The sequence below is a fragment of the Siniperca chuatsi genome, linkage group LG9, assembly GCF_020085105.1.
Source record: "Siniperca chuatsi isolate FFG_IHB_CAS linkage group LG9, ASM2008510v1, whole genome shotgun sequence".
In the NCBI taxonomy this organism is placed as follows: domain Eukaryota; kingdom Metazoa; phylum Chordata; class Actinopteri; order Centrarchiformes; family Sinipercidae; genus Siniperca; species Siniperca chuatsi.
Window position 1 is genome coordinate 31187237 of NC_058050.1, and position 25462 is coordinate 31212698.

At 41.6% G+C, this 25462-nt stretch overlaps 1 protein-coding gene and 1 long non-coding RNA gene across 3 annotated transcripts in view; one reads left to right on the top strand and one right to left on the bottom strand.

The window, feature by feature from the left end:
- Nucleotides 1–21633, bottom strand: part of LOC122880973 (proline-rich receptor-like protein kinase PERK10) — a 34813-nt gene extending 13180 nt beyond the window's left edge. The window contains exons 1-3 of one of the 2 annotated variants that reach the window (XR_006379077.1): nucleotides 19712–21632; nucleotides 15932–16023; nucleotides 5812–6534 (exon numbers count right to left, since the gene is read on the bottom strand). The gene's annotated coding sequence lies outside the window, so the exon portion shown is untranslated. Of the gene's footprint in view, nucleotides 1–5811; nucleotides 6535–15931; nucleotides 16024–19711 lie in introns of those variants that run through there. The other variant, XM_044206552.1, reaches the window with a different exon arrangement.
- On the top strand, nucleotides 5702–8177 carry LOC122880974. The gene is made up of 2 exons (XR_006379078.1): nucleotides 5702–5831; nucleotides 7423–8177. It is a non-coding gene; the product is annotated as an uncharacterized LOC122880974 (long non-coding RNA).
- Nucleotides 21634–25462: the final 3829 nt, after the last annotated feature.

The following is a 25462-nucleotide window of genomic DNA, read 5'->3' on the forward strand; positions in this document are numbered from 1 at the left end:
ACCCAAGCCAGCCCTAATTATAAGCTTTATCAAAGAGGAAAGTCTTTAGCCTACTCTTAAAAGTGGAGATGGTGTCTGCCTCCCGAACCCAAACTGGGATGTGATTCCACAGGAGAGGAGCTTGATAATGGAAGGCTCTGGCTCCCATTCTACTTTTGGAGACTCTAGGAACCACAAGTAACCCTGCATTCTGGGAGCACAGTGTTCTAGTCGGGAATATGGTATTATGATATATATCTTTACATATCACATATCACACATCTTACATATGATGGTTCCTGACCGTTAAGAGCTTTGTATGTGAGGAGAAGGATTTTAAATTCTATTCTGGATTTTACAGGGAGCCAGTGCAGAGAAGCTATTATTGGAGAAATATGATCTCTTTTCCTAGTTCTTGTCAGTACACGTGCCGCAGCATTCTGGATCAACTGGAGTCTTAAGGGACTTATTCGGGCAGCCTGATGATGAATTGCAATGTAGTGCGCATGCGCCAACGTGCATGCTACCTGTTGCCATTGCTCCGTCTCTTCGTCATGCTTTTTCCAACTTTTAGATTTCCTTTTTCTTCCAAACTTGAGTAACTTTTGTGTAAGTATAATTTAAACTACGCTCTTTATGAAAATGAGAGTAGAAAGTGTTTTGATACTTTTTTTTGCCGTGGAACTTCTCCTGCTACTCTGTCAGGGCACTGCTGCAGATCAGCTGTTTGGCCGCATTGTTTACACCAGGGAACAGCTGATCATGCTGAAGCCGAGCAGCATGGTGCCCAGGACAACCTATGTGCCCACTGAGATCTGGAGGAGGACACACTGAGGATGCAGAGGTGGAACGAAGCGGTGAGGGAAGAGAGAGGGGTACAGACAAAAGGGACTTAAGAACAAGAGATTTAAACCATGTCTGCCTTCTCTCGTAATGGGCAACGTGAGATCACTAACGAATAAAATGGACGAGCTAACGGCGTTAGCCCTGAGTTAGACGGAGTTCTGTGAGTGTAGTTTGATGGGCTTCTCAGAGACATGGCTACACCAGGATATCCCAGATCATAACGTTTCCATCGATGGCTTTCAGACAGGGATCACACCGGGAGCGGTAAGCGGAAAGGTGGCAGGCTTGCTGTTCTGGTCAACAACAGATGGTATAACTCTGATCACGTTACTATCAAACAGAGTATCTGTAGCCCGGACATTGAACTGTTGCTGACGGGACTCCGGCCATATTATCTGCCACATGAATTCTTACATGCCATTGTTGTGGCTGTTTACATCCCCCAACCTCTGCTAACTCGGAATTGTCGTGCAACAGCATTCACACTGCCATAGCACTCCAGACTCAACACCCGAGTGCATTAATCTTGGGTGACTTCAACCATGTCAGTGTTTCAACAACACTGACTAATTTCACCCAGTATGTGAGTTGTCCTACTAGAGAGGAGAGGACACTGGACCTGCTGTATGCTAACGTTAAGGACGCATACAGCTCTTCCCCCCTCCCCTCCCTGGGTAGGTCAGACCACAATCTGGTACACCTCAAACCCTGCTATGTGCCTCTGGTTAAAAGTCAGCCTGTGACCCCAAGGACAGTGAGGACATGGTCAGAGGAGGCCTATGAGACACTGCAGGAATGTTTTGAAGTGACATGGGGTGTCATGGGGATGTACGCTGTGAGCCTCGTGGAGAGGACATTGACGGGCTCACTGAGTGCATCACCGGCTACATTAACTCCTGTGTGGACTGCAATGTCCCAACTAAGAGGGTCCATTGTTATTCAAATAACAAACTGTGGGTAACAAAGGACATCAAAGACATCCTGAATGCCAAGAGGAGGGCAATATTTTGTGTACTACTCCCGTGCAATATTAGTTTTGCCATGTTAGTTTTTCTTATTTATTGTTATCGATATTATATACCTCCATTACTCTCGACAGTACATGCACCGCTGCTTATTACTTATTACTTATTTTGTTACATTGTATTATTATACTTTACTATCATCATCAACCGGTAAACCCACTTGGTACTTGACACTTAGTTTATCTTATACTTATACCGACCTGTTACTTAATTTATTTTCTGACCTGTTTTTATAGTGTTTATAGTTTTTATAGTATTTTATAGTGTATCATATTGTTTGCTTACTTTCTCCTGTGTGCACTGACGTAAAGGCAAGCTACTGTAACAAAGAGTTTCCCTACGGGGATCAATAAAGTATTTCTGATTCTGATTAACATTACTGCAATCCTTGAAATAATTGTTCAGTATTCTCTGTTTAATACTCCATTGCAATATACTCTGTTTTCAGTTTAATTTATTGATATTTATTCACTTCTATTACTGCATCTCTGCAATACTTGACATAATTGTGCAATATTCTCTGTTAATACTGCTCTGCAACATACTCTTTTCAGTTTAAAATGTCCTATTTATTGATATTTATTCATACTTATATTACTGCTGTGCAATATCCACCGTCTCATAATAATCTTAATAGGCTACACTTAACTTGCACTATTACTTACTACTTGTATTATTACATTGTATTATTATACCATATTATCATCAACAGGTAAACCCACTTTGTACTTCACACTTATTTTAATTTTATACTTATACCCACTTGGTACTTAATTTATCTGACCTGTATTATAGTGTATTAGATTTTTGGCTTAGTACTTCTATTCCTTTGTGCACTGACGTGATAGTGAGCTGCTGTAACAAAAGAGTTTCCATCTCGGGGATCAATGAAGCATTTCTGATTCTGATAATCCAGCCTAGAAGTAACAAATGTATGTTGTTGTAACTATATCTTTAGATAATGTGTCTCGGAGGTGTTTGGGGCCAAGTACAATAACTTCAGTTTTGTCAGTTTAACATCAGAAAATTGCAGGTCATCCAGGTCTTTATGTCCTTAAGGCATGCTTGAAGTTTAGCTAACTGGTTAGTTTCATCTGGCTTGATCGATATATAATTGGATGTCATCCGCATAAGAATGAAAGTTTATGGAGTGCTTCCTAATAATATTGCCTAGAGGAAGCATATATAAGGTGAATAGAATTGGTCCAAGCACAGAACCTTGTGGAACTCTGTGACTAACTTGGGCGTGCACGGAGGACTCACTGTTAACAGGAGTTATGGATAGAATAGTCACAGTCTTTTAAAAGGTGGCTCCCAATGCCAATATGGGCATTAAATAAACAGCCTAAGGACACATCCCAGATATTTCCCTCTAAATGCAGTGGGTCAATTAATGAATCATTTTAATCAACCAAACAAACAAATGAATCACGTGACCACAGCAAATCAAACAAATAAACAAAAAAAAAAAAAAAAACGACTACTTGACGCTGGATTATGGTGAATGTAAGCGGCTGTGTATATTCTCTTGGGGCTGTATTGATGAGAACTAGCACAATAACTTCTGGAATCATGTGGAATTAAGGGCAGATACTTAGCTGGGAGGAGAGGTGAAGCGCGCTCCACAGATCCCATAGCGTCTCCTCTCTCGTCTCTCTCTCCGTCGGGCGTGCCCCCACAACGATCTGTTGCCAATTCTCCATTGATGGGGGGTTGTTGTTCAGTCATGCTGGTCTCTCTCTCAGTCATGCGTGTCCCTGCAGTGATCTGCCGCTATACTCTGGTACTCAGGTCACCGGCTTAAGGTCAATTACACTGGTCTCCCTCTCTTGGGAGAGACGCTCCTCACGGACTGATTCGCCATCTCTCTCTATGCTGTCTCCTCCCTGTGCCCAGCTCGACACACCTGTATAAGAAGAAACTAACCCCAGAGAGAGTTACTTATTAAATCCATACAGCTGTCACCCTGTGACAGGGGATGGGTTAAAAAAACCTGGGTCAACCGGGTCATCCACCAATCGGAAGGTTGGCGTTTCAATCCCTGCTTCCCCCAGCCCACATGACAAAGTGTCCTTGGGCAAGACACTAAACCCCAAATTGCTCTCGCGCAGTCCAGTACTTGGGAGAAGAATCAATGAAAATTTTAATAATAAAACGAGACTTAATAATAAGAGACTTAAGTGCATACATATCTGGTCAAGTAAAAAAACAAGTTATATGGGAGTCCCTCTACATTGGATACAAACAGACATGCTAGAACGTGAATAAGCTACTCTTGCATGCAGACATTTCCCCATTCCACATACCTACAATATACCTAATAATCCGTTTAGAATATGGACACACAACTGGCACTATTGTGGCTACTGTAACTGACAATGCATCTAACTTCTCAAAAGCATTTCGTGAGTTCAATATCACAGTTGTTTCAGAGGAACAGGATGAGACAGATGAGCAGGAACAGGATCTTTCATTTGTAATAATATATCCAGGAGAAGAAGTGTCACCATCATTCTACCACCTCACGTCAGGTTTTCCACTCACACACTGAGTTTGGTTTCAACCACTGATGCCAAAAGGGCAAATAAAGAAAATCCAACTCTCTCCAGGCTGAATCATTGTTCAGCCCTATGGAATGCTTCTGGCAGACCAAAATATGCAGAAATACTCAATGACTTGACCAACAAGCAACTGAAGACACTCTGCATTTGTAGGTGGTATTTTCTTTATGACTGTTTGGGTCAGCTGACATTTCTTTGGGAGAAGCTTCCTGGGATCATGCCTGCCTTGCAACTCCCACTGTTCAAAGAAGTAGAGCTTGATTCCTTTAAGGAATCCTGCAGAGTCCTCAAGCCCATTGCCATTGCAATTGACCGCCTTCAAGGTCAGACCTCATGCTACTATGGTGAGCTCATACCTACCTTCTTGGCTGTTCAGGCTAAACTACATGACCTGGAAGCTTCAAACCTGTGGTACTGCTCACATATCTTGCAAGCCGCCATAGCTGGCTTTGAGAAATGGTTCAGCAGCTTCTTACAGCTAAAGACTGATGTCAATGAAGCCATCCTGGCTACAGCAACCCACACGTTTTTCACGATCAGGAGAGAAGAAGAGGATACATCACCTGTTTCTGCACCCAGCTGAAGAGCTTGGCCTTGTGTCAGAAAGTGAGAGTGCCTCATCAAACACCGCTCAAGAGAATGAAGAGGATTTCTTGGTCTTCTCTGGCCAGAGTACGGGTTAACTACTCTCACTTCAGTGTCTTAAGGTTAAACTGCAATTTCATGAATTAATCATCACAAATCGTAGAAAAGGTTTCAGTCGTAGTCATCTGGACACTGTTTTCAGAATCAAGACGTTTCGGCTCCCATCCGGAAGTCATTCTCAATTGTGAAAAAATAGTTTAGGTCAGTTTCAGGTGAAACTAGCTATTAACAGATACTCAGGCAGATTCCCTCCTGAGGGCAGGGCTTATGTAACTCAGATTAGCTTAAATTTCCAGTTCCCGTCCAATTTTTTCACAATTGAGAATGACTTCCGGATGGGAGCCGAAACGTCTTGATTCTGAAAACAGTGTCCAGATGACTACGACTGAAACCTTTTCTACGATAGAACACTCCTGGATGAATGAGGGACTACACCGTCTTAATCATCACAAATGAATATTCATCAATTTAAAAAAAAAATGAGTAGCTAGTTCCATGTCACATTTAAAAACATTTTTGTGATATTAAAAATCCTTGAATTTAATGTAAATTCATTACAACCTTGTTTCCCTGTTTGCCTCTACTGTCTCCAATCCCAACAACAGGAACTGAGAACCATTTTGGCAGAGAGATGTTGCCCAGCCACAGCAAAGCAGAGTTGGAGACCCTTCACTTTCTGGAGGACCCCAGAAAGGACTTTTCCTCACAGGATTCATATCCACTGATCAAGCTACTCTTTGTGAGATTCAACATCACTTTCCCATCATCGGCACCAGTTGAGCGTTTTTTCTCCTTTGCAGGCATGCTTTACTGCCCTCATAACCATGTACTTTGCATTTCAATTGGCTGTTCAGTCTATGGTCACTTTGACTGACAGAAACCACCTAGCATGCACCCCTGAATTCGCAGCCTCCCACCTCCAAGATATCCTGATTGGCCACTTCAAATCTATAATGTGGGAAATTAGCAGAGCTCATCTTTTCAGTGGCGGGGGGTTAAGGTCAGACCCATATTGAGGCTATTAAATGCCTAAAATGTGATATCAATTTGTATGGAATGTATTTTTGTATTTAAAATTTTAATTTATACATTTTTTTAATTTATTACAAATGAGTGTATTTTAATTAAATACATTTTCTCATGCCAGTATTTATACCATTACGAACATACAGTACTGTATTTTATTTTGATACATTTGATGAACAAGTATTTGTGAACTAGACACTTTTTGATGTATTTGTGCCCATCTCTGCCTATACAGAGACCCAAAGCAAAACCTGTGCTCATCTGGCTGCCAGCACTATAGCTGAAGGCTGTCACGGCTCAGGAAATACAGGATTGTACCCAAATGCAGATGAAGCAAGCTGCAGGATGACTTCAGTGGTTTATTGAGGGAATGGGGTACAGATGGGGAGATGGGTGGGGAAGCTCAGGTGAGGGGATTGAGGCGATTGCAGGACAGATGGGAGTGGCAGGATCTGTAATGACAGGAGAAAAGTCTGAGGGCATCTCGTGGACAGGTAAACAATAACTTTGAAGGGGCCTGGGAGAGTGGAGATGTGGCTGAAGTGAGGGAGAGAGAGCTGGACATTGTGACAGAAAACACTGCAAAGATGTACACATTGTAGTTTACATCTCTGTTATTGTATGGATCAATGTCACTGGCTTTATGGGTCAGTTTGTTGAGCCTGTTAGCGTCCGCTACCCTCAGCCTGCTGCCCCAGCATGCAACAGCATACAGGATAGCAGTGGCCACCACAGACTCATAAAACATCTTCAGCATTGTCCGGCAGATGTTGAAGGACCTTAGCCTCCTCAGAAAACAGAGGCGGCTCTGGCCCTTCCTGTAAAGAGCTTGAGTGCTCTTAGCCCAGTCCAGTTTATTGTCCATATGTAGTTCAAGGTACTTGTAGTCCTCAACAATGTCTTCACTGACCCCCTGGATGGAAACCAGGGTCACTGGTGCCTTGGCCCTTTGTAGATCTACAACCAGCTCCTTAGACTTTGTCGCATTGAGCTGCATATGGTTCTGCTCACACCATGAGACAAAGTTCCCCACCACAGCCCTGTACACAGTCTCATCAGTACAGAGACTGAGTACAGGCTTGAGTACAAATGAGATACAACATGTAAATAAAACTCAACTTTTGAGGTGTTCGTAGGTGTGTTTTTGAACTTTAGACAGAACCAGGCTAGCTGTTTTCACCTGCTTTATGCTAAGCTAGGCTAACCAACGCTGTACTTAACACATACACATGATATTGATATCCATCTTTTCATCTCAGTAAGAAAGCAAAAAACAATGTTAAACTATTCATCTAACTTCTCTCTTCTCTAAATTCCTGCTCTCTATCTGTCTGTGACAGCTCCATCCAAACAAAGGGCAAAGATCCATTCCAGAGGGTGTCCCACCGTCCAAAATCAACCCAAGCAGAACCTGTGCCGTGCAAGGCGACGGGAGGACCAGCTTCCTTCACCCTTTATTCTCCAAATACTACAACTTGGAAGTTGGCAGGAGCGGCTCACAGCTCAGAAAACACTGCTTCCTCTTTCTTTCCTGTGTAATGGCAACTGATGTGAATTTGGGCCGACCACAGAAACACTGTTATGGTTAAATCACAGGCCTGGGGAGACCAGGTGCTTCCCCAACACCCTTGGGAATCACATTCGCCCCTGAGTGTTGGTCTAGGTTCAGCTGTCTCTACCTCTGACCTCATCCACTATAAGCTTATAGGCAAAACCTTCCCTGGACCAGTGCTATGAGGTGAAACCCACCCCCACGCCTTCATGCAGCAGCAGCAGCAGGACGAGGAAGCATGTGGAGGGAACGGAGGCATGGGGGTTACTGAGAATGAGAAGTTTTGAGAGCAGGCGAGGGACTACTCATGGCTAAAACAAGGCTATAAACAGGATAATTTATTTCTCAATCATACTTTTGAGACAGATAGAGCACTTTCATTGGGCCAATTTTGTAAAGTGAAACTACACTGTATCATATGCTGTCCCTGTTGACCTTTGTGCTGACATGTATGCTTCTAATTTTCTCAGTAAGAGAAAGAATGGAGAATACATCCATCCACATCAAAGTCAAGCCTGAGAATAAAATGGTATTGCCAGAAAATTCCTTGGCCTCCTGTGAGCATTCCTGCAAATCTAAAACTTCTGCCCCTATGCTGTAGGTAGAAAAGGAATCACAGATTAAATACAGAACAGAAAAGAAGTACTGTGAAAGAGGTCAAAAGTAAAGCAATGAGCAGCTGAGTGCACAGCTCCAAACTGGTATGGCGTTGGTATTATCCCACCATTATCTAGTGTGCTAAAGATTCAGCATGTTTACTTTTGTTTTTGTTTTTTGTCCAGAAAAACTTTACACTCTGCCACACTTTCATGTTGGTTGAGTTATGTGGAGCTCTTTTGAAAGGCTGCAGGAGGGGGGCTTTGATGTGAAGCTATAAAAGCTGGAAGAGAGCAGCCAAGGCTGCCTACTGCAGTGCAGGTTGAATCAGAATACTGAGGTCAGCAGTGTGTCATAACCCGGCTCCTAGGTCATGACAAATATGAATGGTCATGAAGGGTGATGGTAAATTACAGGTATTTATTGAAATAAAGTGCACAACTAAAGAAATACCCCATATAACTAAAAATATAGGGTGTATCAGTCAGTGGCATCAGTGATGTAGATGGGTGAGCATAATGAAGTGTAAGGTGTTGGGAAGCGAAAGCGAAACAAAGCCAAACAAAGGCAAAAGTGTGCAAAAGCTGGTTGGGATGAAACCGGAAGAAAGACAGAGACAGAGAGAGGCGCTGAAGCTGGACCTTTATTCCCTAGGAGCGCAAGGCAGAGGTGCTCTGAATCAGGCTGTTTGCTGCAACTGTGTTCCTGTGGTACCTTCAAGGACACATATGAAAACAGTAACTGGCAAAACACTCCACCATCTCAATAGTTAGACAGGGGCCGTCACAAATGATACACTGTACACAGGGTGAATGTCATACCGCTGATCCCAACACTTACAAAATAAAACAGGAAATAACTAAATTTCAAGTCTCAAACCATAACAAATGGTAGTGGTAGTAATATTAATATTAATACAATAAGAATAGTAATAATAATATTGATAGGAATAATACATACAAAACAATCATAGATCCAGACTCTGCAGCTCCGGAGGCAGAAATATCTGCTGAAAGCGACTGGAGAGAGATGAGAAAGCACAAAATAATATATAAGACTATCAAGTTTAACTGTAGATATTGTGTACCTATACCCAGGCAATACCACAACTCTTACAGGCAGGTCGTCAACTGGGCCTATTGCATTCTGGGTAGGTACAGTAGAAAGCCCTTTACCTTTACCCTTGCCCTTGTGTTTTGTCTGCCATCAGAAGACAGTTTCCAGAAGGAGGACTTTACAAAGGTTTTGAATGGCCTCATTTGGGTGACAATCAAATTAACCACATTAATCACAAAGTGTCCTGACAAAAATATGTATGTGGATGCACCAAATGTATATTTTCAAAAGAAAAAAAATATTGACCCATTTAAAGCTAGAAAGCACTCAGCCAGCATACTTCCAACTAAAGTTGCACTGTGAGCCAGAGTGAAGCCCTATGGTGGTTGAGGAGCCAGCAGAACAGACTGTAGGTGCATCTATCCCTTCATTACTTGCAGTATCTCCCAAAACCTCCACACGAATATTAACATTACACCACATGAAAATACATTACAAATGTTTTAGCTGTGCAAAGTCACTCAGTTATGTAACCACACTTAAGGATTGCTAATGTTAGCAAACTGAAGTTACCATTGTAACTCATCAAATGGTAGGTTTTACAAAATAGGATGCTCATACTAGCTAACACTGGCCATTATGCCTTATCAGCTGCGGGGTTTTACAAGATAGCTACACTGCCTTACAACAATCAATACTATAACCACACATTGCTTCTTATTATTGAAATCATTATGCTGACTAATTTGGAAGTTAGAAAATGTAAAAAAACCAAACAAAAAAAAAAACCCAACATGTACAGCACACAGTTAACGTTTTGTTCGAGCAGAATATCTGACAGATGCCTGACCATTACTCCTGCTGGTGTCCAAAACAGTTCCACTGAAAACAGTTAAGATGTCAGTTGAATGTATTAATATCACAAGTGAAAAAATGCAGGTGAAAAATTGTTGCAGTTAGGAGTTAGGTTGCAGCTGATGAAGCTTCCTGCATGATAAAAGCAGGGTTAGGAATTAACAGAAGGAAGGGTTTTCCTCCATTTTTCCTCAGCTTGAAAGGATGTTGAGAGAAAGGACTGTGTCTGGCTAAAAGCTCAGAAGGGGCTCTGAATACAGATCAGTTTTCTTACCCTATGTTTGCATGAAAACATGTGTGAATATGTGTGAGGCAGATATGTGGTATGTAGAGTTAAGACTGTTGAAAGAACCATTGTTTGTTTTCCACAGCTACTGTCTGTGGCTCCACTGTTTACAATAACCAGGCCTTCAGATGCTGAGTGCCAGAACAACTATGGCACTTCTGTGAATGCCTGTGTTCTTGAAACTAACAGCCAGTCTCAACAACAGGGATGTGCTGACGTGCTGCGGTAAGCGCATTGTCTTATTTCCAGTCACCGGTGTTTGTGTGTTACTAGTAGCATATTTTTGCTGCTCTAGTTCATCGGATAATTTTGTATGATTCATTATAGTGACTATGTCGTATGAGTGTCACACAGGGAACACAAGGGGATAGGACCCAAACGCAGACTTTGAGGCAGAACAGAGGCAGTTCAGCAAATTTATTACACGGGAAGGCTTACACGGATAGTCAGGCAGGCAGAGGTCCTAATCAGGAAGTCAGTCTAAGACAGGCAAACAAATCTGACAAGGAGCAGGCAAGTTACAAAATCCAAAAATCTATGCCAAGTCAACAAGGAACAGAAGGGAAACCATGTGCTAATACAAATGATAATGACGAATTGACACTGAACAATGGAAAAAACCCGGACTGAATACACTTAGGTAGGGGAGACAATGAGACACAGGTGCAATTAATCAAAGTGAGGCAAACAATCTAAATTGGAGGGAAAGCAAACAAGGACAGGAAGTAAGGGCCAAGTGGAAGATCTCAGGCAGACAGCTTGGAGACTGGACAAATGCGGAGCTAGGAACCTCAGGCAGACGGCCTGGGGGCTGGACAGGTGCAGAGCTGGGAACCTCAGGCAGATGGCCTGGGGGCTGGACAGAAGAGCAGAGCACGTCAGGGGGGCGCCCAGAAGGCAGGGCTGAAGGGCTGAGTAGGTCCAAGTGATGACCAGCCATATGGAGCAACTCATGAGGTCCGCAACGAAGACCGAAACCATCTGGAAGTCTGGTGGAATGCCGGTGGCACAGGCGGAACCCTTCTAGAGGCCAGTGACAAAGGCCAAAGGTCACTGGATGTGGCTGGAGAACAAGATTGGGGTCTGGCAACAGGGCAGCAAGACAGGAAGCCGGCAATGGGGAGACTGGTAGAGGAGCCGGCAGAACCAGTGATAGCAGGGAACCAGGAGAGTGCTGCAGCGATCCAGCAGTGGCGGGAGTGTGCTGCAGCTCAGGGGGATCGTGGGACTGCAGCAGCACAGCGAGTTCAGATGGTTGCGGCCCAACCAGGACAGGAGATGGTTGCCAACCAGAGCAGCTGGGCAGTGGTGCAGACGAGTAGCTGGGCAGCGGTGACAACATCAGCGGGAGCCATGCTTCCTTCTGGGGGGTTTCCCAGAAGGTTCTAAGACAGGAACGGGCTGAGGTGCAGACTGGAGATTAGCACACAGGAGGTAGGCATGCAGAGATATCTGCTGGGAACTAGGAGGCTGTGGTGCAGGCTGATGACTGGCAGGCCGGGAATCAAATTGATAGCTGCAAGGACCACCAAAAGCCAGATGGGTGCCCAGGTACGGGTTCGGAGCAGGGACCGGCTCAGGACAGGCAGATTGCAGGCTAACATATCTGAGCCTGACTGACAGAGGGCTAGTAGGCAGGGATGTAGGCTGGTTGCTAGCATGCTGGTTGCTAGCAGACTGGGGTGAAGGCTGGAGGCTTTGCTTCAGGGTGGAAATCACTGATAAATTTGTAGCCACAGCCGGCATGACCAATAGCCTGGACCTTGACAAAATCACTTTCTCCATTAAGGAATAAGCAACCAGCCTGTTTTCAATGTCTGCTATAGACATGTGTAGTCTCTCCAAAACAGAATTTACCTCCTGGAGCTCCTCAGAGAGGGAACCAAAGTCCACTGGGTCCATGTTATAGCCAGTTCATTCTGTCGTTTAAGTGTCACGCGGGGAAAGAGGGAACACAAGGGAATACGACCAAAATGCAGACTTTGAGGCAGAGCAGAGGCAGTTCAGCAAATTTATTACAAGGGAGAGCTTACACGGATAGTCAGGCAGGCAGAGGTCCAAATCGGGAAGGCAGGCCAAGACAGGCAAACAAATCCGACAAGGAGCAATTAAGGTACAAAATCCAAAAATCCATGCAAGGTCAACATGGAACAACTGCCAATCGGAAGTCACTAAAGTTAATGGTGAGTCGTGTGTACATATGCAAAGACAACGTCGGACTCCGTAGTTTCCCTGCCAATCCTGACCAGTGATGACATGTTTAGCCGCATGTTTTCATTCCGCCGCTGGTTGTCGAGGTGGTGTCCAGCAAATGATGCCAGCGTTGTAGATAGTTGGCGGATTTTCTGGGGAAGATCTGGTTTAGTTAGGAGAGACGACATTCGTTCCACTTTGGATGAAGCAGCTCTCATATCTAAAAATCTGTCCGAGTTTAATAGTGGACCAAAACCATGACAACTCTGAGTTGAGACCAGGAGTCAGAGTTGCAGTCCTACACGCTTCTCTGAGCAGTTACCCACCCAAAACTCCCCCCGACCACTTAAATGAATAAAATCAAAAGTTAACAGAAGAGGAGTTACATAAAAATCTAAACAAAAATGCTGAAATAGCACAACTCTGGACTCTTAAATATCAGATCTCTGTCATCTAAAGCTGTACTAGTGAACGATTTAATATCAGAGTATCATACTGACTTATTTTGTCTTACTGAAACATAGCTGGGTCGTGAAGAATATGTTAGCCTAAATGAATCCACTCCGCCCAGAAATATTAATACTCATATTCCTCGAGGCACTGGCCGAGGAGATGGAATTGCAGCCATCTTTGACTCAAGCCTATCAATCAACCTTAAACTAAAACTAAATTATAACTCATTCGAAAGCCTTGTTCTTAGTCTTTCACACCCAACCTGGAAAACACGACAGTCAATTCTATTTCTTATAGTGTACCACGCTCTTGGTCCTTATTCTGAATTTTTATCTGAATTCTCAGAGTTTTTAATCAAGTTTAGTCCTTAAAACAGAAAGTAATTATTGTAGGTGATTTCAATATTCATATAGACATTGAAAATGCCTTAGTACTGCATTTATCTCATTATTAGATTCGATTGGCTTTTGTCAGAGTGTACTGAAGCCACTCACTGTTTTACCCACACCCTCGACCTTGTTCTGGTATATGATATGCCGTTGAAATTGAACATTTAATAGTCTTTCCACAGAATCCTTCTTTATCGGACCATTATTTAATAACTTTTGAACTGCTATTACGGTACTACACGCCATTAGGCAAAAACTCTTACTCTAGATGTCTATCTGATATTGCTGTGGCTAGATTCAAGGAAGCGATCCCATCTGCATTTAATTCAATGTTATGTCTCAATATAACAGAGGACTCCTATGCAAATTGCAGCCCCTCCCAAATTGAACATCTAGTTCATAGTGCTGCAGGCTCACTGCGAACGACATTCGATTCTATTGCTCCTCTAAAAAAGAAGATAATAAAACAAAGAAGATTAGCTCCATGGTATAATCCTCAAACCCGCAAATTAAAGCAAACATCACAAAAACTTGAAAGGAAATGGCATTCCAACAATCTGGAAGAATTAGTTTAGTCTGGCAAGATAGTCTTAAAACATACAGGAAAGCCCTCCGTAATGCCAGAGCAGCTTACTACTCATCATTAACAGAAGATAATAAAAACAACCCCAGGTTTTTTTCAGCACTGTAGCCAGGCTGACAGCGAGTTATAGCTCCATTGAACCATGTATTCCTATAGATCTCAGTAGTAACAACTTCATGAGTTTCTTCAATAATACAATTTTAACTATAAAAACTTCATCAAGTCCTGCCTTAAACCGGTACCAACTTATATTCAAACACAGGAACCTTAGAAACAAACTGTAAAACCTGATATATATTTTGACTGCTTTGCTCCTGTCGATCTTCTTCAACTAACTTTGACGATTTCTTCATCTAAGCCATCAACCTGTCTCTTAGACCCCATTCCAACTAGGCTGCTTAAAGACGTTTTACCCTTAGTTAAATTCCCTATTTATTGATATTTATTCATGCTTTTATTACTACTGTGCAACATCTACCGTCTCATTATAATCTTAATAGGCTACACCTAACACAGTTCATGCACTATTACTTACTACTTGTATTATTACATTGTATTATTATACCATACATTCTTATCATCAACCGGTAAATCCACTTTGTACTTTTTTTATTTTAATTTTATACTTATACCCACTTGATACTTAATTTATCTGACCGGTATTATAGTGTATTATATTTTTTGCTTAGTACTTCTATTCCTGTGTGCACTGACGTGATAGTGAGCTGCTGTAACAAAAGAGTTTCCACTCTGGGATCTCTGGGAAGTATTTCTTATTCTGTTAGCACCTCTTTACAGTATATGATCACTCTGTCTTTATTAACATGCTATGTACCACAATCCTTTAAAGTACCTGTAATTAAACCGCTTCTTAAAAAGCCCAGTTTTTGCCAACTATAGATCTATATCTAACCTTCCCTTTCTCTCTAAGATCCTTTAGAAAGCAGTCGCCAATCAGTTGTGTGACTTTCTAAATAACAATAGTTTATTTGTGGATTTTCAGTCAGGATTTAGAGTGCATCATAGCACAGAGACAGCACTGGTGAAAATTACAAATTACCTTTTAATTACATCAGACAATGGGCTTGTCTCTGTACTCATCTTGTTAGATCTTAGTGCTGCGTTCGACACCATTGAACATCACATCCTATTACAGAGACTGGAACATGTAATTGGCATTAAAGGAGCCACACTAAGCTGGTTTGAATCCTATATATCAGATTGATCTCAGTTTGTACATGTTAACGGTGAGTCCTCCGTGCATGCCAAAGTTAGTCACGGAGTTCCACAAAGTTCTGTGCTTAGATCGATTCTATTCATCTTATATATGCTTCCTCTAGGCAATATTATTAGCAAACACTCCATAAACTTTCATTGTTATGCGGATGATACCCAATTGATATGTAGTTGAAGTGCTTTGAGTAGTTAGAAAGACTAGATAATATAAAAGTACAGTCCATTTACCATGTGGTCTCCCTTCTCCACAACCAGATGGATGAGACCAAACACGCTCCATACATCAGGTTTTCCTTATGTGGTCATTCAGTTTTCACCGTTTGGATAAGCAAGACACAAAAGATGGCAATATGTATCATATACATACCAGCTTGTCAGACCAGGTGTATGCAAGTTTGCTTCAGTGCAGGACCATAATGTGTATAGACTTACATATTTAAAACCCAAAACCTGAAATGGACACATTTCCTCTGAACACACTACTGTGTGTGTATGACACAGTTCTCACCTTTAACTTTATTATGGCATGATTAATCAAACTGTGAAATAAAAGCATTCCTTAATAGTGATTCTTAACTGTTTTATGAAATGACTGAAAAGTAAGTATTTGTTATTGCATGAGCGCAAGCCTCAGAATTGATCAGTCTACCTGTGATGAGCTGATCCTCCTCAAGATGCTAGAGGGAGTCCACTTCTTTCTCCTCATGTTCAACACCCACTGATTCAGCCTGGTTTCCTCACCTTAAGAAAGTTGAATTGCACACAAAAAATGTTTTTGTATTATGTCTTTACATTCTAGTATTTTATAGCTAATCCTTTCAACCAACAAATCGCCACATCTTCAAGTTAAACTGCACTGAAAATCGGCATTATGACAAATATTTCTAGCATAACTTATGTTCATATCAAAGCCTTGGGATTTTCTGTTATGGTAGCTAGTTTTGCTAGGTTTGCTGAAAATTACAATATTTTTTAAGTGTAAACTTTATCAGCACACAAAAAAATGACTACTGAGCTACATCTACTTATCCAGTTAATCAATGCTGCATATTAAGATCCACATAACAGGAAACATCAACAAGCTCGATAACTATCTGTCTCCCAGACAGAAGTGACGTCCTAACTGAAGACCCGCTTTGATGAGAGGACTGACAGATTGCATTTCCAATTGAATTTTGACACCAGAAAAGCATGTAGACAAGTAAATGTAAATGCAATAGACTGGGGGCGCTGTTTCACTGGTACATTGAATTGACATTTAAATAAAGAGGCATAAAAAACATAGCAATATGAAATGCAATTGACTGAACTTTCATTTAAACGTTTAATCAGAATAATTCTAACTGAATTGAGGATTGCATTGCCACTTTGCACATTGAATTGCCACTTGCAAACTGCAGTGCCATTTGAATAAAGAGGCCAAAGAACTTCCATAATAGCTGACCTGTAAAAAGGCCAAAATCCACCTGAGCATTTCAGAACGAATGCTGAAAAGTCCATTGGGACCGAGAGCTTTGGTACAGGTAGGTGGTTGTTCAACAAAGTAACAACATTTAAGGAGTGATGCAGGAAGCTGCTATTCCCTAAGCAGGCTGTGGGGCAAAGGGGCTGGACAACAAAGGTAACCACAGTAATAAACACATTTTAAAAAGTCACTTCCATGGGGTTTGGCATTTTTAAAAACATCTGCTCATGTCACAATCCTGAGCTTCCAGAAAATTTGCAGACCCTGTCCTCACCCAAAAAACTGTTTTTGTTTAAACACACGTTTTTAAAGCAACCTTTTGCCATCATAAGAATAATGTCCTCTATCAGAAGCAACAGCGGGAGTAGCATGACATTGTTATAGAGCCAAAAAACATCTTTCACCCAGGCATTTAAAACAATCAACTCTAGACAAATGATCACTTCAATTAGTATTTTTTGCTTAAAATCTGAATCCGCCTTTAAAACCCACCAATATATAACTGTATAACTGTTGAATCCTCCTCAGGTCATTCCAACCTCCAGATTCCCAAAAACAATACCAAGAACATGACCTTGGTGTCCTTAAAGGTTGCTACAGCGCTCTACACCACTTACTTTCACTTATTGGTGAACTGTTGGGTCTCTGTAAATAATACTACAAATAGTACAGTCTAGACCTGCTCTATAGGAAAAGTGCAATGAGATAACTTCTGTTATGAATTGGCGCTATGTAAATAAAATTTTATTGAATTGAATTATTTTTGGTAAGCTACTTGTTTCAGTGGTTGAACAATCCAACATAAGCAAGGCAAGCACACATCACCCTGGAAAACAATTTTTTTAGGGGATACACTGCATTGTAGCACTGCATGTCAAGCTCTTAATTGTCTCTAATGTACTGATTTATTTTGTTCTCTTTCCTAATATCCCATTCATAGATGCACAAAGCTGGTCAACAGGCTGATTTCACACAAGGGTGGAGTGCAATGGAAGCATCATGCATTATGCAGATCAATGGGAGGACCAAAAAGGGTCATGGCAGCACACCTGGTCCCTGCTGCATAATCCTCCACTGCTGCTGAGCAGGCAGAGTACAGCCTCTCTCCCCACCCTGCCTCCATCTCCAAACCCCCACCAAAAAATAAAAAATAAAAAGAAAGATAATCTGTAAAACTCTGGGAAATTCCCAGCCCTGTAATGTTACTGTGTAAAACATAATACTATGTGCAGGACTCTGACTACGTCCTGAGTTCTGAGCTACTACAGCCCCAGATGTTTGAGCAGGTATCCAGGAACCCTGGTGAAGTAATTTGCTTGGAAAAGGGGGAAGAAGTGAAATGTGTGTGTGTGTGTGTGCATGTGTGTGTATGAGACAGAGAGAGAGAGTGAGGGGTTTATACCAATATTTGACAGATTTAAGATATTGTGCACCAGTATTTTGTATTTTTACATTCAACCTTTTCCAAAAGCCTTCAACAATGTCACAAATTCAGTAATGCCTTCAGAATTTTCCTTCTTGGTAGATTGTAAATTGGGTGGGGATATCGGCACACACACACACACACACACACACACACACCAGTTCAAAAGGAGAACCAGCTGAGTAGAGCGTAGCAGAGCAGTGCTGCAGTGTGTGTTGGTGAAGTAAAAGCACGTGAGCAGGGGAGAGACAGCAGCCTTGTGGAGTTTCCATTCAGCCCTGTTTTATTCCCCAACACACTCTGTCTTTCCACAGCTCCTGTCTCTGACTGCTGTTCCTCACACTGCACTCTCTGCCCTCTGCTAAGAACTACACTCCTAACTTTACTTTGTCTCTCCATCATTTGCTCCTTAACAACATTTTGATGTTCAACAGATGCTCACAGAACAACCTGCACCAAATACCCTGGCAAAATTGATCCCTCATAATCCTTCAGGGTAAACCTTATCTCCTACCAATTTTGTTCATGCTTGACTGCTTTGCATTAGCACAATTTGGGGGGTTTGGGAGAAAATAACCACCTGGATAACAATTTTCTTCAATATATCAGGTAGATCTTCACAACCAGTGTTTTACGATTGTTTATTCCCTCAGTATCTACAGCTGGTAACTACAGAAAGGCTAAGCTTGGTTTAGGTTAGGCGACTAAAGCCAACTTGCCGAGATGCAAAGAGGAGTTATACTGAGTGTAAAGGCTTCCCTGAAAAAAGTTCATTTTCTACATAGACAATGTTAAATGACAACTGGAGCACTTTAAAGCACTTTAATTTTGGATCAATTTTAGATGAATTCAGCAACTAATTTTAGTCCTGTTCCAATCACAAAGCGTTTAGAATTTTCTAAAGCTCTGTTTCACTCCTCCTACTGACTTCTTTTCCATAGTAACGTAGCCCAGGCTTATGAATATTGTAGTATTTAGAGCCATCCAACATGCCAAACTAATGAAATCAATTCTCATCAATGAAATAATAAAACTGATAACTACAACAACCTATTATCGGGAGAGACTTTTCAGTGTCAACAGCAGCCACAAGTGGCAATTACAGGACTGACAACAACCATGAACAACATGTCTCCTGCTGTGTTCTCTTGTTTTATTTTTGTCAAAAGCATATGCAACATTTTCTGTCAAAATGATGACCTTTGACCCTCAGCCCCCCGACAAATGAGAAGATGTGTGTAGAGCTAGCATGAGCCAATGAGAGAGAAGAGGGTGGACTTAGTCTGAGCCAATGAGAGAAGAGAGGGTGGAGTTCAATGAATGGATTGGTTATGAAGTTGAATGAATTAAATAATCTGTGTCCCTATGTCACAGTTTTTCTGTGTCTGGTTTTGTTGGTGACTCCAGCATTGTGTTAGCACCTTGAGAAAAAAACACTGAGAAGAACAGTTAGTTAGAACTGCTTTTAAATTGCAATTCAAATTGGTAAAACTTGGCAAGCTTTGTGTCACAGCAAGGCCTATGGGTGTATTTACACTTACCACCATTTTCCCTCTCAGGAAAATCCGTCTTAAATTGCTGCTGCCACAAGTCATTGAGTTGTGCTATTTCAAATAGAGTCAGATTTTGGATATTCCTCCTCTCTTCCAAATCCCTCCTCTGTCTCTGTTCTCTGCTCAACATGCAGTGACTACAGACTGTGTGAGTGCACAAAAAGGAATTTGCCCCCTACTTCTCTCTCGCTCTCTCTCTCTCACACACACACACACACACACACACACACACACACACACACACACACACAAGCAAGCAGGTTTCATGCTGGATCAAAAATTGCAATATATAATATATAATAATAAGCATCTGGGTATTAAGTGGGTATATAAGGGTTAGGGGTAGGAGGTAGGGTTAGGGCCAAGCTAGCATAAGTCATAATCTTTAAACAGCCACTAGTGCCTGAAGTGCTTTTAGGTGCCTTTGGGTGCTCTGACAGCTATGCTTTTGGAGCAGTTGAGCGTGTAGTAGTGACTGAGGAGGAAAGAGAAGGGTTATATGTTACTACAAATTATGTATGAACAATGGAAGCATTCATGGTGGCATCAAAAACAAGAAGGCTCAGAAGGGTCAACCAGGAGCCCGCACACATTACCCAGACACCCCAATAATTGAACCCAGACGCAGAGGAGTTTGAGATGTGTCTTTTGTCTAAGTTTCTAAGTCTGACCCAGCAGTATTGTTCTCTGTGGGAAAATTCGAAATCCATAGACACCCTCAGAAATTGTAATTGTAATTGTGATTCTTTGAATGTTTTGTTAAGAAGTTTCTTATAAAGTCTGCATGGCTGAGAGCAGGGTAGTTAGGATGCAGAAACTCTGCCATGGCACACTGTAGGCTAGAATCTTCTTTATCTACTGTTTTTATGTTTTCATCTTGGTTTGGTTCTAAAGCAATACTTTGGCAAACCAAATATCTGTCAGCATGATGCTATCTGTCCCATGTTAAATGGGGTGACCAGCAGTCAAAAGACAAAAGAAGTAAGAGAAGGGCAAGGGGGAGGAAGCGGAGATATTCTTTCTTTTTTTTTCGAAGAAGTACTCACATCTTTTACTTAAGTAAAAGTTGTAATACCACAGTGTAGACATATTCTTTTACAAAATCTTACTAAAGTAAAAGTACAAAAGTATTAGCATCAAAATACACTGAAAGTACCAGAAGTAAAAGTACTCATTATTTCAGAATAATATACATTATTGTATTATAATTACTTTAATGTCTTCATCACTTTAATGTTGTGGCTGGTAAACATGGAGCTGATTTGAACTGATTAATCATAATATTACATCATAATTTATTCATTATTTATATTTTATATTAAAAATCTGAATTAGCTAAGTAACCAAAGATATCGAATAAATGTAGTTGACTCGTTCGACATTCGTTTTATATGAAAAATAACTTCAACACCGTAGGAAAAAATCAACTATCTTCACTCCACATTAGTTTTCATCATCTTCTCAATGTTCTTAAGGCTAACTACAACACAGAGGTTCCTACGGTACGGCAAATATCATCATACAATCTTCTCAATTCACTCAAAATATTCTGAGACAAGTTGTTTTGTACACAGTAACACAACATCTACAAACGTCTCGTCATTTTGAGATTGTGAAGAAAGGCCTTGGAAGCACCATGGACTCTGTATTCAGACACTTGGATGTGACGTGACTGAAGCGCCCGTTGAATGGTAGGATCTATCCAAAGCCTTTTCACCAGCTTGTCACAGTGCCGTCGGAAGTAATACTTCCTACCTCGCCTCTCTCACTGGTTAGGACAAAGTCCACCTTCTCTTTTATCATTGGCTCAGACTAACCCCACCCTCTGTTCTCTCATTGGCTCACGTTAACTCCACCCACAATGTCTCATTGGTCGGTGGGGACTGAGGGTCAAAGATCATTATCCGTCATTTTGACAGAAAGTGTTGAATATTACTCTCTAACCAGGCTGTGTTTAATAACTTATAAATATAACTTTCATTTTTAAGAGGAGGATTGTGTTATTTCGTCTTTCAAAAGTGAAACAGTCTTGCTCAGTCAATGACCTTTGACATCTTCCCAGTTGTTGCTCTTTGGTCAGCCAGATTTGGTGTGGTGTTCACAGACAGTTCATGTTTTCTGTTTCCAGTTTTAAAGGTCCAGTGTGGAACATTTAGGAGAAGCTATTGGCAAATGGAATATAATATTTATAAGTATGTTTTCATTAGTGTATAATCACCTGAAAATAAGAGCCGTTATGTTTTCATTACTTTAGAATAAGCTGTTTATATCTACAGAGGGAGCAGGTCCCCTTCCACGGAGGCCGCCATGTTGCACTGCCATGTTTCTACATAAGCCCAGAACGGACAAAAGTCAGTGGCTCTAGATATGCCCTTTCGCATTTTTCACGATTTTTCGTGGCCACCGTAGTTTCTTCTACACGCTTGGAGGGGGGGTGGTATTCAAATGGATGCAAACTGCAACTTCACCTCTAGATGCCACTAAATCCTACACAGTGGACCTTTAATTCCAAAAGTTTGGTCACATGATGACACTGAGCCACCTCCATTTGCTGAATGAAGACCATGAGATGTGGTTGAAAACTTTGAAAAGCTAGTGAGTGAACCTTTGACTTAGAATGTTTTGTAATATAGAAGTGTCCAAATGTGTTGTAGAGTTGTAATTATTGAACTTGCACAACCTGGATGTTACTTCCTCAGTGTGGAATCAACTGCTATCCTGCTGTGCATCTAGGAGTGTGAATGTGTGTGTGTGTGTGCTCCACGTACAGAAACCCTGTCCCTGTCCGAATCTGTGCACTGATGTGGTCTGAATGCAGAATGAAAATGTGTTTCTCATTTGAGCAGAGCTGAGTGTTGTTCAGTGCAGCTCGTTACAAACTAAGAGTTAAAAGCATACAGTGGTTGGCTGTGGATGTGCTGGCTGGCTCCCCGTAATGACAGTACCAGATTGCTATTATCAAAGGTAATAGTATGAGTGCCCAGTGCAGAGTACCCCCCCCTCACCCATAACATTATATTCCTCTCTCCCTGTACACCTCAGTGTACCAGTGGAAATCTCTAGCTCTATTTCAGCCCAGATTTCCTTTTAATTATTATTGGTCATTATCCTAAGTGGGATTTTACACGCACAGCTCTAATGTTGCACAGGGTCACTGAACCAACATGGAATAGTGGTTACTCAATCTGCATGTTCTCATCCATGACCTCACACTCTCACACACACTCCATACAAACATACTGTACTGTATATCATATTCAGCCTGGGGCTAAAGCTCTCTGCCATAGCCCACCCACACCACAATCTACATGAGTCTCCCTGTTACACACGACTCACCGTGGGAAAAAAGAAATTACACTCTATAGCAGAACCCACCGTACATACAACTGCACTTCAACAATTATTGGCAGCTATCAACGCTGACTGCAGCTTTGTCAGTGATCGAGAGTTCTATGGATAAAGGAGTGGGAGTCTATCCACTCACTGTCCTCCAAAGAAAAACAACAGAAGTAGTCGTTTCAGCAAGTGCCCCAAAGAAACAGCTGCTTACATTCAAGTGCCGGCGCCCTCTAGCAGCCGCAGTAATAATGACTCAGTAGCAGAGGAGGAAGTCAGGTGACGTTATAATAGAGCCACAAAGTCTGTGTAGGCAGGAGGTTGGGTTGGGTCAACAAAACATCAGACTTCAACACGGGAGACCGCTGGGGCGGCTGTGGTTTGAGGAAGAGCAGGTCGTCCACTATTCGGAAGGTCGGCGGTTCGATCTCGGCTTCCCCAACCCGCTTGTCGAAGTGTCGTTGGGCAAGACACTGAACCCCAAACTGCTCCCGAGGGCTGTGCCTTCAGTGTGTGAGTGAATGAATGAATTTCTTTGAACTGATGAGCAGTTGGCATCTGCCATCAGCGTGTGATAGTGATGTGTAGTGTGAAGTGCTTTGAGTGGTCGGAAAGAGTAGAAAGGCGCTGTACGAGTACAGTCCATTTACCATTTGTTTGTTTTCCATTTCCAACGGACAGGCAACGTTGGTTTCATTTAACCACGACCACGATCATTCCATAACCTTAGCTTTGTGGTTATTATTGTAACCATGACGACGACGGTCCCCTAACCTTAACACAGTATTCATTTAACCCAAACCGCGATCTTCCCCTAAGCCTAACCAAGTCTTTTTTGTGACAAAACCTATCCAAACCTTAACAATATTGTTGTCACATGTCAACAGTTTTGGAAGGAACAGACACATGATGTCATCCTGCTGATAGTGGCTTCAGATCAGAAAATACTTCTATGTGACGTTCTATGAACAATGTAGTTTGATGATTAATTTGGAGGACTTGTTGGTATGTTTATAAAGCAGATTCACAAACCCCCGGGATAAGCACAAAATTTGTTTTTTTTTCTCCGGTTGAAACATTTTCAACTTGTGCAGACATGTCTTCACCTCAGTTTGCACTGCTGTTTGCTTAGGGGTCACATGATGATTAGAGGTATAAGGGATAAGAAAGAGAAAAAACATCTCTGTTACACAAAGTTATTGTTATTTAGTTTTTTACATTTGCTTTTTTCTTGGGAAATTTTCAAAACTTTCATTGGAATCTGAGCCAGGTTCACTACCATCATTCACTGTGGTCCAGCCTCTCCACTCTCCTACGTTCTACTTTACCTCATTCATCCAACTACTGCATGTATTCAGACCTTCTATTACTCTCATTCTCTGTGTTGCTGTCTCTGTGGCACCCACCATCACCCCAACTCCACCTTCCACCAGAAGGCCTCCGTGCCTCAAGCAGAAGAAGCCTAAATCATTTCCTAAAACAGCTGCTCACTGTAGTTTTTATCCAACAAAATTTGTTGGGGACTATTTTCAGCTGTCTGCTTCCATTAAAGTCTCTCTACAAATATACATTTAAAATGCATTTTATAGAAAATAAAAAGTCAGGATCTCAAGAGGTGATTTCACTCCACTAAAGTGTGTCTTGGTGACGATTCTGATAATCATTGTTCCTTTAAGAAGCTATTAAAGGTGCCCTGCTGAGTTTTCTTGTAAACAAACAAAACATTTTGTGTGTATACTTGAGGCCTGACCGTATACAGTGAATACATATCTTTCCTCATAAAACCTGTGCAAATCTGATTTTTAAAAATATTTTGTAAACTGCATTATTTACATTTACAGCTCCACCTAGGCTTCTTCTTCTTCTTTTGACCAAATTAGAATTTTCTGGCTACAGTAACTGCCAAGATGGTGACAAGTGGTAAACCCATAGCTAGGGGATGCACTGGCTGTTACTGGCCATTTGATAGATTTGTTTATAGTACATGTACACTGAAAATATTTATTGTTTTATATTGTTATTTTCCTGTTTTCATCTCTACTCTTTTAACCTTTCAGAGCACTTAATAGTTTTGTGTTTAAGGCTCAATATAATAAAGTGAACTTGACTGAAACATCAGACAGGCAGGCAGGCAGACTGGAGGGATTGAATGTCCAGCGCGTCAGGGCTGCCTTCCTGCCCAGTTCTCCAACGTGATATCTCCAAGACGCCTGTCAAACTTTAGAGGAAGGCAGCAGAGAGGAAAGAAAGAAGAGGGAAAAAACTCACTATGTACTGGGCTTGTGAGTGATACTTCTGGTTGCCTTTGTGCCTCCCTTTCTGAGTGAAACACAAAGAGAGTCGCTAATCCAGAGCTCAAAGAGAGCTGGCCTCCCTGTGTAATTACAGAAGCAACACAACACC